The 12,564-nt window shown below is 38.0% G+C and overlaps 1 protein-coding gene across 2 annotated transcripts in view; it reads right to left on the bottom strand.

Moving 5' to 3' along the window:
• n4bp3 (NEDD4 binding protein 3) overlaps nucleotides 1-12,262 on the bottom strand; it is a 30,737-nt gene extending 18,475 nt beyond the window's left edge. The window contains exon 1 of one of the 2 annotated variants that reach the window (XM_077247630.1): nucleotides 12,063-12,262. The gene's annotated coding sequence lies outside the window, so the exon portion shown is untranslated. Of the gene's footprint in view, nucleotides 1-4,051; nucleotides 4,304-12,062 lie in introns of those variants that run through there. The other variant, XM_077247629.1, reaches the window with a different exon arrangement.
• Between the last annotated feature and the right edge of the window lie 302 nt (nucleotides 12,263-12,564).

The following is a 12,564-nucleotide window of genomic DNA, read 5'->3' as shown; positions in this document are numbered from 1 at the left end:
GCAGGGCTGATTAGCATTCAAAGGGGCTGCGGAAAAGAAGTATCTGCAAATATATTATAGCAATCCAGCTTGTGTAATTAATTGGACTAATAAATGCAAAATGTCCCTGCTTGCAATCACATTAAAATTAATCCAATGTAGGTCACGGTTGGTTGCTGCCACACTTTTTCACCAATAAACTTCCATGACTTTTCTAGTAGTTTGTGATTACTGAATACGGATTTTAATGTTATAAAGATCACAAACAAAGAGCATTTTATGAAATGTTTCAGAATATTTTCATGTTTTATAACCGAGAATCACTAGAAATATTTAGTACAGAACTTTTCTTAAGATATTATTATTATCCGTGAGTTTTCCAGGACTGGAAATCACTCTTATATTTTGTCCATTTTATTTATTTTTTGGTATTGCTTGGCATTTTCTACACTTTTTTTAGGCAAAATAACATGATAAAATACTGTACTCGTATTAACAGTCAAATAATTAAATTAGACAAAATATGTATTAAATTCAAGTTGTGCCTGCACATCCATGTAGGCCTAGTAAGCATAACAATAATGATATGCTTCTGAAATCAGCCTACATCTTTACAGGTACCAAATAACATCTCAAAATGAACAACTAGTTCTACAGTCCAGGCAGTGTAATGCCGTGATAGGTCAGTGGTGAGGAGGGGCACCAGGTTCTATTGTTTAACCAGCTCTTTTTCTGTTTACTTTTCTCATTGAGTTCATGTGAGCCACCCCTGCTCTCTTTCTTTCTATTTGACCCTTTTTAGTGGGATTCATGCTCCCAGAGCCAAATGGTACATTCTTTACGAGAAGTAAGTTAGATAAGTGGGTAAAAAATGGACATTCCGCACATTTCTGTGGAGGTAATAATTAATATGGGTTTTATGGCTGACTGGGATGTTGAGATACCACAGTAGTGAGGTAAAGCTTTTGAAAAAACATTTCTGATTATATTAAATGACACCTCCATCTGGTTTAAGACTGAATTGACTGACAAAACTGCATTGGATTTCTTGAATGAACACTTTATGTATTTTTTACTATGTCAGAGTTTCACTTTACAATAGGGGTGTGAACCTACACTGGTCTCACGGTTCAGTTCGATTACGATTATCATGTCATCGATTCAGTTCAATTCGATATCGCGGTGCACTACATCTGCAATTTAAATTTTTACTCCAAAAGTGATGTGTGTGCGCGCGCGCGCGTTCGCCTGTTCGGGAAGTCGCACTGACAGAAACAGTGACATTCCAGTTTAAGTTTCAAGGGAGTAAAGCCTGTTCATGCCATTTAGTAAATTAAATTGTGTCAAATCAATTTTGTTTTAAATAAATGTTCATTTAAAAGCAGCGCACATTCATCAGTGTATAATGTTACCATAGAGATGCGCGCATCAACCGTCGCCGAGCCCGCTGTTGAAGGTAACGATCATCCATTTATAATCACGCGTAACAACCGGTAACAACACAGAATAATTGTAATTTGACCATCGGGTTCGGATACTTAAATCAGCTCTATGTGTGCGTGACATGAGCGCGCACAGCGCGTGTCTTCTCCAGGTCGTGCTTAACGTTACCAGGTTGTTCATTAGAGCCGAAATGTGCCCAGAATAGATGTAGGCTTTTAAAGTATTCGGAGCATTTTTAATTACTCGCACTCGCGTCTCGCCTCCTCTGCCATTGTATGCTACCGCGACAAAGCACACACGCGACAAATGACGTCAGAAAAGCGTCAGTATAACCGGTTATGGTCTATTACTGAACCGATACCGAATCGTCCTCGTCTGCATCGCGATGCATCATAGAAACGATTAATTTCGACACCCCTACTGTACAATCAGTTTCTTGTTTCGCTCAAGGTCATGACATCATCTTGGATTATTTTTAAAGGGACAATGTGTAGTTTTTTTTTAGGTATTTTATTATCTAAAATTAATATTTTTATTCATAAATATGTCCTTAATGGTGTACAAATACCTCTGCCAATTATCTGACTTATCCCCGAAAACGAAGAATTTATTATCTTTATATAGTGATGGGTAGGACCACGGAGGCTTCCATAGATATAAACACTAGATGTCGCCTTGGCTACGGCAGTTCATTGGAACGAATGCGTCAATAGAGCCGCCATCTTGAAACAGGGGAACCACTCATCTGTCTCGATGTAGGAAAAGGTCTAACGGAAATAAAATCACCATAAGTCGTCATGAATGCGATTTTCTAGTTGTTTTGGTTCATTCCAACGGTCAGATATCTATTTATTATAGAGTAGAGAGAAATATTTTTTTTTTTTTTTTACCAAATTTCACAATCTTGTGAAATGTAATCCCTTGCTGTCTGGTTTTTAGATTTCGTTCGTGTGAACATCCATACACAGCACAAAAGTCCAGGATCATCCATGAATTCAGCGTTACCTAGATACTTCCTATGACAAGACCCCTGTTCCAAGATGGCGGCAGTTTTGACGCATGCTTAGAACCCCAAGGTGACATCTAGTGTTTTTATCTATGGGAGGCTTCCATGTAGTTCCGCCATCTTGAAAAACTATAACAGCAAAGAAGGTCAAAAAGTACTAAGCCAACGCGTTTCCACAACGCGTTTTCGTTCAGAGCCAGCGTCATGTAACTGAAAGCAGCAGAAACGAAGAGCAGAGCAGTGAGAGGCGCTTGTCACTGCCCCGGCGAGATTAAAAGGCTGCATTGCACTGTTATTATTCATACTGTAACAGTTGTTTGAGTTGCAGTTTGTTTGAAATAACAAACCTGTTCACCCGAAGGAAAACTCGACGAAGTGCTATTAGAAGACATCCTGTCATAGCTTTTTGGTACATAACAGCTACCGTAGATGCAACACGCATTTGAAAAAGCGAGTCGCTGGAGAGCACAATTCGTTTGAATGCAAAATACAATTTCACCGCTAGATGGGAGAAATTCCTTATGGGTTTAAAATACATTCATTTCAACCTATGATTTCAACTCGTCCCGCAGTATATAAAAGCAAGATTTAGAAATCAGTTATTTTAAATTGTAATAATATTTCAAAATATTACAGTTTTTTTATCAAATAAATTCTTTCAAAAACATTTAAAAAATCTTATCAACCATTATCAAGTTTTAATATTAATACATCATATCCATATTATCTTTATTATTATGTAAAACAATTATTGGTCTCTAGTTACAAATCTGAGTCTGATTTACAGTAATGAACATACAATGAAAGTTTATGGGGCGAGGCATTACAAACATTTAAAATAAAAAATAAGGAGCTTTTTTTTTCTCGATTATACAAATTACTCGTATGAAAATGTGATTTTGTCCAAATTGTTTTTTAGTGATGGGACAGTTCTAGGCAGATGAACTAGACAGTTCTATGGGACCAATGTAATTTGTATATTTTTTGGTAGCCTTCCATGCATCTTGTGAAAGTTAGACTATTAATTAGCGAATTATGATGTTAACATGATGTTTAATTAAGTATTGCTTCCAAGCAGTGCAAATTGTAGCATTTATTCCATTGTCTTGCCCCATAGACTGCCAGATTGAAGATTTAAACCCTGTCAGTGGTCTCTAAACACAAAGCATGGATCTGAACAATGCCACCCTTGCGCAATAGTTTTTAGAATTACTGCAGGGAATGAGGATGTAACTTGTACTGGCAAAAAACAACAATGCAAATCCTGTTTTTTCATTTGATGTCAATATTAAAGAAATTGGTGAATTGCATTTCAATTGCAAATAAGCTTCCCAAAGGCTACAAAGAGTCTCACATCACAACTTTCTTGACAGTAAACAGAATGGAAGTTAATCAAGCGAACCACAATAGGTTTGTATATGCCGAGAGGATCTTTTATGATGCAGAGAGCCGTCTATGAGGCAGAGAGAGTTGAATGTCACAGCGAGGCAGTTTTTGGAGACAAACATCCTTTCCGGTTCTTATTTGATGATGGTACAAACACTAGAGAGAAGCTTTTTTTTGTTTTTTTTTTTTACAATGACCTACGGCTACATAAAATCAAATGCAAAACAAGATGTTCACCTGAGGAAAACTTGCTGCCGTAGCTCTCTTTTCTTCCAGTCAACGCACATACATTTGATTTCCTCCTAATGCCGTTGAGAAGAGCTCCAAATTACCCATCAGCAGTTAAACATCTCTTCCTTCCCTCCCACGGACCTGCTGCCAGAGAACGCCAGGAAAACCCCTGGGAATGTCTCTGGTTACTCTCTCCTGCCACCGCTACACGGATCACCCCTCTCTCCCTTTTGTAAAGAAAGCGCGCCTTTCTATGGTGCCGGTGTGGAAGAACCTGTTCTCCTTGTTCTGTGACAAATGTGAAGGACACTACTTGTGCCATGGACAGCGATATTGAATGCTGCTAATGCGGAACCAACTAGAATACAGAAAGTGCTTTAGACCAAAAAATTGAATGTTTTTCGTGATGGAGAAGTTCTGAGGATCACTGCAAAACCTGGTGACCAGTGGGAAACACATTGTATTGTCATCTTGCAATGCGTCTAAAGAATTGGCAGACAGCCTTGGAAAGCTCTCCACAGCATCAAATTACATCATGATGGTGGGAGACACTTGAATAAAATGGGGGGCTTGTTCTACATGAGAATGTAGTGGAGCAAATTAATCAGTTTCTTGTGGTATCCACGTGACTGATAGAGACCCATTAATTTGAATTTATATATAGTTCTGTATCAGTACCTGTTATGTATTAATATATTAATATTTAGCGAATACTAATACTAATAATAAACTGAGCTCTTTTTCACGTGGACAAATTCACACAAAATAGTAAAAAATAGTGAGTATCCTAGTAAACATGTCTTGTTTGAATGTAAATGTGAATGTAAACAGTTGAAAACACGCATCTATATCAGTATCAGTGTATTAGATCTGTGCATTTGCTCTTAAAGTGACAGCAGCCTAATATTGCTGCTGTCTATGTTTTTAATGTTAATCAAACAACAAAGGACAAAGAAAAACACTCTTTTATATCACATTTATACAGTGAAGACAGTGTTATTTTACATTTGCTTACTTTATTAAATGACTTTACCTAAAAACTACTGTTAGACCTACCTGAAAAGCACTGTTTATTTCATTTGTATCTTTTTTATATTGTATTTACTTTAGGTTTTAGCTTGTAATTTGATTATTTGTTCTTATTTTATTACTGACTGTTTACTTGTCTTTTCTAGTTGTCTTTTAAAGGGTTAGTTCGCCCATTTAAGACATGAAGTTGTATGCAATCCTTACCAGCACTACAGTGCATACACACTGACCCACTCTGTAGTCACCTCCCTGGTCAGAGTTCTGGCCGCTGGAAGTTTTTCAATAAAGTAATCCCGGTTATTTTCCGGGGCCACAAAACTGTGCGTTTTTACGTGAAAAAATGATTTGCGTTTCAAAGCTTGATTAATTTACCACACAAAAAACACGCCGGTCAAAATTCATACCTCAGTTTTAATCGGCACTATTTTCTATCCATTTCTATCAATCCGCGCTGCTGTCAACGTCAACAGTGCACACGTTCCGATCAGCTGTTGATAGCGCGACTCGCTGACAACATGTCTGACTGCGAAACATCTGATGATGAAACCAATTTTAGCACAATGTCAGACGGATCAGAGGATGAAAGTAATTTTAGCACAACGACAAAGGGATACCTTTGTGAACCGGAGTATACAAGATCAAATCAAATGTTATTGATTGCAACACAAAACCTCAATTGTGTGTGTTCAATCACATAGTTTTCTCAGCAAATTGTACCAATATCCCTATATACTGTTTTTATATTAGACATCTTTTCACGTGTTTTATAATGGAATCTAAACATCAGCTTGTTTACCGTACAGTTTAGACATGGGATCATAAAGTTAGTAAATAGAGCTTACCCGTGGTACTGGTACAGCAAAACTCTTTAATTTTCCTTTTCCTCCTTGGTTGGGGATGTAAGCGTCTTCGCTGAAGTGAGCACTACACACACGATAATCCTTTATTCTGGATATTTTAGCTCCCGCAGAGTAGCCGATGGCAACCAGCCAAAGCTGTCTCATAGTTATATTCGAAACAGGAAAACGATGGAATCTGAACTTTGATCCCGGCACATCCTTGTGGTCACAGCCTGGGAATTTACAAGTTCGCACCAATGTTAATTTAATACTTTTTATGTCGTTGTCAATCGATTGTGTAAACACTATGGAACAGCTGATCCGAACGTGCGCACTGTTGACGTTGACAGCAGCGCGGATTGATAGAAATGGATAGAAAATAGTGCCGATTAAAACTGAGGTATGAATTTTGACCGGCTTGTTTTTTGTGTGGTAAATTAATAAAGCTTTGAAACGCAAATAATTTTTTCATGTAAAAACGCACAGTTTTGTGGCCCCGGAAGATAACCGGGAGTACTTTATTGAAAAACTTCCAGCGGCCAGAACTCTGACCAGGGAGGTGACAGCAGAGTGGGTCAGTGTGAATGCACTATAGTGCTGGTAAGGATTGCATACAACTTCATGTCTTAAATGGGCGAACTAACCCTTTAAATTTATATTAGTTAGGCCAGTAGTTTTAGTTGTGGTATCGAAATTTGAATCGAGAATGTGTGTGTGTGCGTGTGTGTATGTTTTTAATTATTCACATGAAAAACTATTTGGCATTGGTTGATGCATTATAAGTCGATCTCATGAGGGAATTTGTTACAGGTGTCAGAAAAGGGAAATCTCACTCTAGAACGCCTCAGCTGACTTTTATGATACACTTTAACCAAAGCACAGTACGTCACTCTTGGCCTAGGATCAACTAGACAAACATGTTCTTTCTGGGAGGGAGATTTTTGGAAAGGCCATGTTTACATGAGGGTTATTTCACTGGCAGGCTGGCAGAGAGATCAAACCGAAAAATAAATAGCTACCGAAGGACGAAGCAGTCTTTATAATGAGTAAACGCTACTGTGCCCCAGTCATGTTTCTTAAATACAGTGTTGCATATGCTCTCCTCTCCAGGCTCGTCAGTCTAGAAGATTCCATAAATTCAACCATTGGCGGGGCTGGCAGGAGAAGGCCTTCCCGAGATGACAGAAGAGGAGGTGTACCGATTGAAAAAGAATAAAGAGAGAAGAGGGAGGCTGAGGATGTGTAGTGTGGTAAGGTAGACAAGCCTAAGCCTGCTCTCAGTTAATTTTCTGACTCCTGATGAGAGACAACTGAGCCAGACCTGTTTCCTCAACCTCAGCCCATCATAAAACCAACATTTTGTGTTCCTTAGAAGAAATGTAACCTTGAATAGCTATGAAAAGCTAGCTTAACTGCTAAGAAAAGTCATAGCACCTCTTTCATCAGCAAATATGAGTCATTTTAAATTGCGAGAGATCTACAAACAAGTGGAAAAACAAACAGACTCCAAACCCAAACAAACACTATACTTTGTCTATGCTAGATGCATGTTCAGAAAAACTAGCCTACACAACATTTCTAGAGCCGCCATTAGACAGCTATAAAAAGAAACAATAAGTACAGGAGTTTGACTCCTCAGCCCAACATACCTTCAGAGAAAAATGGCAAACTGATTTCCAGGTTTTGAATTACAACCGGTTTAATGCTATGAAAAATATTTGAGTGATGGAAACAAAGTGCTGTAATCGATATTACCCTGACATGGTTTCTGTCGTTTATGATTTGCATGACATTTGATGAGGAGGAAATGAAACCATATTAACTAAGGGTCACACAAATTATAATTTACTTCCTCATTAGTACAGAAATTTCATCCATAACAACATGCAGTACGCTAATTGCAGTTAAAAGTCCGCCTGGTGTAACCTGGGATTAAATGATTTGCACACAAATAAAATTTACAACCTAAAAAATTATTTATTTAATATATTTGATATATTTATAAATACTTCACCCTACACCAAAAAAGACACAATATATCATGCATTCGATGGCATTTAAGCGCATACATTTTCCTTATTTGGATGGGAAAATATGATTGAAATTGAAAATTATTGCGTTTATCTAAAATAATCGTGTTTAGATTGACATAATTAGTTAGGCTTAATAGCTAACAACCACTGTCAGACTACTGATAAATCAATAATCGTGACAGGCCTTGTTGTATTTTTTAATTAATTGTTATATAGGTAGCAAAATTAAGCCAAATCAAATTCTTATTACAAATAAAACTGATCCTTTGTTTTAGCAACCTAGATCACTATTAGCCAACACAATTATGTTAATCCAACAGCCACAAAAAACTACTACTGCATTCTTCTTTCTCAATACACAATAGACCCCACATACAAATGTTCTTAACTGAAACCTGATATAAACATTGGCTGTCAAGACTATTTTACACTGTTCTTTTTGCCATCAAACTTTAACAAAACCTCTAAGCAAAAAAGGTTTACAATGGCAGTGAAGGTGAAACTGACCATTTTTCTAAGCTGTAGATCGCTGGATAGACATGATAGTGCCAATGAAATGTTTAGCACTGTCAGTGAAACCAAAAGATTGTTGTGGAACCATTTTGCAAGAGCACAACACAATCAGCACTTGGTTTGTTTAGTATGATATCAAAAGAATCAGCACAAAGCTACAGTGTGTGCTTGAAGGTGAACATAGTCCAGATGACTTTTGGTCAAGCAGGATACATTACTAAAATTGAGTACATTTTAATGACGTCCTCATCATTTTGCATCAGATGTAACGTTAATATGTTGCAGGATCAGAGCTTCTATTTGTTCTCCAAAGCCACAAATCTTTAATTAAAACGACAGACGCTTCTCTTAAGGGATAAAAGGATCTAAAGGCAAAAGGAGAATCTCAGTGGTAAGTGTGAGCGTGTGTAATGTTGTCCTGAGAGAAAGAAAGCTGAGTAATCCGACTTTCTACGCAGTGTCAGATGAGCCACTGGGGCAGGCCAGCAAGCAGAGGTGAAGAGAAGGAAAAATCAGCAGGATTATTACAACCATGATTAGCTTATTTTCCATGGGTTCAGCTATGCTACAAGCCGACTGTCCTCACTAAGGTCCTTTGGCTGGAGGTATCTACAGAATGTATCTACAAAGCAACCTGAAATACCCTGTTGGGGAAGCAACTTTGAAACGGTAGCTACCCATAAAGTCTTACTAAAGACTACAAACAAAAAGTAGCTACCAGCTAACTCCATTCAAGCTACTTTTTGGCACAAAAACAAGGAGGCCTTTTGAATTAACTAAATATTTTACTGTAAGAAGAAATCCAGAGAATTTTATATTTTTTAAACATTCATTTGAGCGACTTGTGTAAGAGATTCAAAAATAATTCACCAATTCAAACCTCTGTGCAGAAGTCCTGTGTGGTACTTTAGGCCTTTTTATAGCAAAATATTTTTGTGAAATATTGCAATATTTCAAAACACTGATGTGCTGTTTTGCTGTACTACACTAGTAAAAGTAGTTTGTTACTGGATAAGCTACAGTATTTTGAAAATAGATAAACTACTGTCAACTGTTGCTACTTTTTAGTTAGTTAGGCCTATTTCCCAAAATGCTACTGAGGTTTATAGGTTTCAGTGACGCAAAGCAAGTATTAAAAAAGTATTTAAAAAAAACAGGGCTACAGGGTAGAAGCATAAACAGGTGAAGTGATGGCATGCTAATGAACGGTTTAGCTGGTGAGCCAAAGCCCTGCAGGACCAGCAAGGTGTAGTTTCTGATACTGTTGACTGAATGATGCCTTCCTTGCTGCACATATGCTCTCCTAATACTTACGCCAAATTAGTATTATACAAAAGTTTGGGGTCCAAAGCCACACCTCAAAACCTTCAAAAAACATGAACGCTGCACAGCAGAGTCTGCAAAGAGACAGCGTTAAATTACCTCATGTCTTAAAGCACATAACAGAATCATTTTGCCATTGATAGTGTTGACATAGAAATGCAAAAATCCGAGTCTGAGGAGATGACCAGCTCCGGGTAGAACACAGGTTGCCATATGACAGGGGTGTCCAATCCTGCTCCTGGAGGGCCATTGTCCTGCGAAGTTTAGTTCCAACCCCAATAAACCATACCTGTACCAGCTAATCAAGGTCTCACTAGGCATACTAGAAACTTCTAGGCAGGTGTGTTGAGGCAAGTTGGAGCTAAACTCTGCAGGACAGTGGCTCTCCAGGACTGAGTTTGGACACCCCTTACGACATGGCGTGAACGCAGAATAAGCTCATTGTTTTGGTACAGGAGGACCTGTAAAAGGGACCTGCTGTTTGTTTGTGGCGCTCTGTGACTGTGTCTACAACTCTGCATAGCCTTATGGAACGCACTGATAACGTGTGATGTCTGCGCGAGCAGGGTGTGTGGAGGTATGGAAATACATGTTGACAGGCAGGAAGGACACTGTGTCATTGTAGTCAGAGCGAATTTGCCTACCCTACATGATTCTTCAGAAATCATTCTAATTTGCTGATTTGATGCTCAAGAAAGATCTCTTATAAATATCAATGTTGAAAACAGTTGTGCTGCTAAATTTGATCCATGGATGAATAAAAATATATACTGTATAATAAATATATATATATATATATACCTGTATGTATATATTCATTATAGAGCCAGAATCATTAAGTGAATTGTGTTATTTCTGCGCCACTAGTGTCATCCAGAAGAATCGCAAAAAACAAACAATAAAAAAGACTTTTCAAACATGTTTAAAACACTCCTCTTGGCTTAGATTGTTATGCAAGACAAAGAGTTTCACCCCAAATTCACGCCATTGGTTGAGCTAATGTTATTATGTCTTGCCCAGAACAGCAGAGCATATTCAGTAGTGCAGGTCAAGGATGGTATGACAGTTTGTGCCAGATTCTTTGCCTGGACATGAGCTTCTATGTCTCATTTGACAGCTGTCATGTATGTTTGCTGCTAAATCAGAACAGCTGAAACCCCTAAAAATAAATACCTAACCCAGTGGCTTCTTTAGGTTGCTCTGTTTGTATATGCACTGAGAACATTCAGTGAATTGCACAAGAAGCAATTCATTGACAGCCGTCCAACCGCCTTGTCTAAAAGCCACCCTATAAGTGCAGTTTTATGTTGTTAGACACCCCGTTTGTACATTCTGCAACTGAAAGGAGATGTGAGACCAGTGGAGGAGCTTCACGCCCTCTGACCAGCTCCACTTGAGAGCCACTCCCACAATGGGCAGTGACTCCATAGGTCAGGGGTCCTATTATGGCCCCTGGTTTCCAAGGTTACTGCCTAGCAGAGAAGAACGCTACTCAGTTCCCTTTTGTCCCTAAATTCAGGGCATCAAAGCAGAGCTGGAGTCTAGAGTAAGGGCTCCCACACAAACATTTCAAAACAGTCGCCCGCAAATACATCGCATACTGCAGCATGAGTGAGATGGGGGTCCAAGTGCTACGCGACCACCAAGGCAGATGACAGGAATGGGCAAGCCTGCACTCCGGCTATGCAGATTGCCTTTTTATGGTTTGTGGCAACCTATTAAGTGCTGAGAAAACTTCTTAGTGACCTTACTCTAATGGAACTGACCTGCTAGGAATGCATTGCAATTGTTTTTCAAACAAGAGCGCACCAATCTGTAAGCATATACAATCTCTGAGAAGATATCAACTTGCTACCATGACTTAAAAAATAATACTGTTATATAAGAATTATGTTTATTTTAAGCAGATATATGACATGAATTGATTCATGCATTTGTTTAAAAGTGTGTATGTATATATATATATATATATATATATATATATATATATATATATATATCTTTTAACATTTTCTGTGTAATAACCTGAAAGACACCTGTACACTCCGATTATATATATACACACACATTCTCTCTCTCTCTCTCTCTCTCTCTCTCTCTCTCTCTCTCTATATATATATATATATATATATATATATATATATATATATATATATATATATATATATATATCAGCGTTCTGCATCATTAAGCTGTGCATACAGACTATATGTGGCGGTTTATATAGATAGAGACACTGCAGCAAGTGCAAACACACTCTTAAATCACAGCAGAACTCACCATAATTGCTCGCACTCAGTCACAAGACAAATGAGAATGACGTCTGGATCGCAAGAGATTTTTTTAGATTGCTTTGGAAGAAAACAATAAAGAGATATTCCTCGGCGCCGACGGCGATCTGTAGAATCTCGGCGGAGATGATCTGATATCGGAGTCCTTCACAGCGTAATGTTGCGCTTCGGTTTCCCTCTCTGAGATTTAAACGAATCATCACTGGAGAGGCTTCAGTTATTTATAACAGCGACTCTATAGCGACACCTGGAGATTACATAAGGAACTGCTGGAACTGCTGTTTTCATTCTTTCTTTCTTTCTTTCAGCAGCTACCGTTCAAAAGTTAGGTGTCAGTAAGCTTTTTAATGTTTTTGAAAGAAGACTGCTTACCAAGGCTGCATTACTTAGGCTTACATAAGTAATGTAAGCCTACTTACGCTACTATAAAACAGTAATATTGTGAAATATATATTATATGTTGTATTACAACTATGTGAAAGTTTATGCAT

Source organism: Siphateles boraxobius, unplaced genomic scaffold, assembly GCF_051911475.1.
Source record: "Siphateles boraxobius isolate OS27281-9 unplaced genomic scaffold, OSU_SipBor_1 3, whole genome shotgun sequence".
Classification (NCBI taxonomy): Eukaryota; Metazoa; Chordata; class Actinopteri; order Cypriniformes; family Leuciscidae; genus Siphateles; species Siphateles boraxobius.
Note: the sequence above shows the minus strand (reverse complement) of the source record. Positions and strands in the feature narration are given on the sequence as shown.